Raw genomic sequence first — 2,329 nt, forward strand, 5'->3', positions numbered from 1 at the left:
AAGCACATCTGGTGGCATAAGATGATGACATGTGGTATGTCATTACAGATGGTCCCGTGAAGATATTAAAGGTCAACACATCCACAAATACAACGAAGGGTGCTCCTTAGATGACGGAGAAACCCAGATACGAGTGGATTGCTGGAGACAAGAGGCTAGTCAACCTCGATGATGTGGCCAAAGAAATCCTCTACAAAACTTTGGACAAGAACATGTTCAACAAGATCAAATCATGTTCCTTTACCAAAGAGATCTGGGAGAAGTTGACTCAACTTTGTGAAGGCAACAGCCAAACAAAAAAACAAGTTGATGGTTGTCACACAAAAGTTTGACAGCATCAGGATGCGCCCGGGTGAGACTATGACTGAGTTCGACGAAAGATTCAATAGCATAGTCATCAAACTCTCAACCCTTGGAAAGGTATATAGCAACATGGAAGTTGTTATCAAAACTATGAGATATTTTACTAGAGAATGGGATATCAAAACGATGGCTATGAGGGAATTCAAAGACCTCAACAAGATTGAGATGTATGATCTCTTTGCCGATCTGAAACCCTATGAGTTTGAGATAAACTCAAGGAATGAGGAGGAGTCATCCACCTCCATTACAACACAAGCATTGGTGACTACTGAAGAGCCACCTAGTTTTCTGAACAGATTAGCAACGACGCAATGTCATCATGTGTTAAAAAATTTAGCAAATTCATGAGGAATAATCATTCTAACTCTAATCTTAATAGACATAATTATTAAAATGATTCTAATGCTAATTTAAAATGTTTTAATTGTGACAGACCAGGTCACTTCATGGCTGACTGTAAGAAACCCATAAAGGATGACAAGAATTCATTCGAGAGGATGTATAAGGAGGATTGCAGATCTTCCAAGAACAAGAAGGAATAAAAGGCTCTACTTGCTGAGGAAAGCAAGAACAAATGGGCTGAAAGTGATTCTGATGAGAGCTCCTCAAGTGAAAGTGAGTTGAGAAATTATTTAATTACAGCACTTAATGACATGGTCATTGAGTACAAGAAACTGTCAGATCTTTTTAACAAAATAAATTTGAAAAATAAATCTAACAATACAAGTTTCTCAACTCAAAATAATGATCCAGAAGTTTTGAAAAATAAAATGAATGAGATGAGAGAATGAGAAGCTCAAAGAAATAGTTCAGAGTTTATCTGTTGAAAATTAAAGAATAAACTATGTGGTTGGTTCATGGACTAAGTCTGGAAATGCTCTCAAGCAATTGCACGAGCAGCAAAAGCATGTCGGATGCAAATCCGATCTGGGATTTGTTGGGGGCAATTCAACTGAGTCCTACAATAAGTTGAAACTGATAAAAGGCAGACTTAATTTCATAAGTTTCGTCAAGGGAAATTCAACTGACATTCAAACTAATCAAAATTGTAAAAATTTGACTCTTAAAGATGAAATTAAATATGTTAAGCCAACTGACCAAAAGTCAAGTTGACTTAAACCCAAAAATAGGCCAGACGGCTGGTCTGGTAAGCACAAACCTGATAGAAAGCCAGAAATTTTTTTTATCAAAAATTATTTTCTAAAATTAACTAATCATCATCAGACAGAAAGAAATCTACCAAGTCTAAAACATACACATTATTAAAAACATAAAATGAGAGATCTATAAAAATAAATCAAGTATGGATCCCCAATGGACTAATTAACCATGGACCCAAATAAATATGGGTACCAAAGTTGTCAATGTTTATATGTGCAAGAAAAACAGGACACTAGCTTGGAAAATTTAGCATGGTATCTGGACAGCGGCTGCTCCAGGCATATGACAGGCAACAGTCGGCTGCTGATGGACATATCAAATTATACTGGACCAAAAATCACTTTCAGTGATAACTCGAAATATTGGAAGCAACTAATCTCCAATCTGATAGTGACGATAAAGTTCAAGTCAACAGAAACAATTCATTTGAACAACCAACTGACACCTTGAAAATCAAGTTAAGTGCACCAAGGAATTACTGAAGAAATTCGGTATAGAAAACTGCTTATCTATCTCAACTCCCATGAACTCATCGAGAAAACTAGACAAAGATGAAGGTGGTTAAGATGTTGATATCATAACATATCGAGGGATCATTGACTCCCTACTCTATCTAACAACCTACCGACCAGACATCATGTTTGTTGTCGACGTGTGTGAAAGATTTCAGGTTAATCCTAAACAATCTCATTACATAGTTGTTAAACGTATCTTGAAATATCTTAAGGGAACTCAATGTGTTGGACTATGGTATCCAAAAGATTCCAGTTTCAACTTAATTACTTACTCTTATTCAGACTATGCA

Source organism: Impatiens glandulifera, chromosome 1 (genome assembly GCF_907164915.1).
Source record: "Impatiens glandulifera chromosome 1, dImpGla2.1, whole genome shotgun sequence".
In the NCBI taxonomy this organism is placed as follows: domain Eukaryota; kingdom Viridiplantae; phylum Streptophyta; class Magnoliopsida; order Ericales; family Balsaminaceae; genus Impatiens; species Impatiens glandulifera.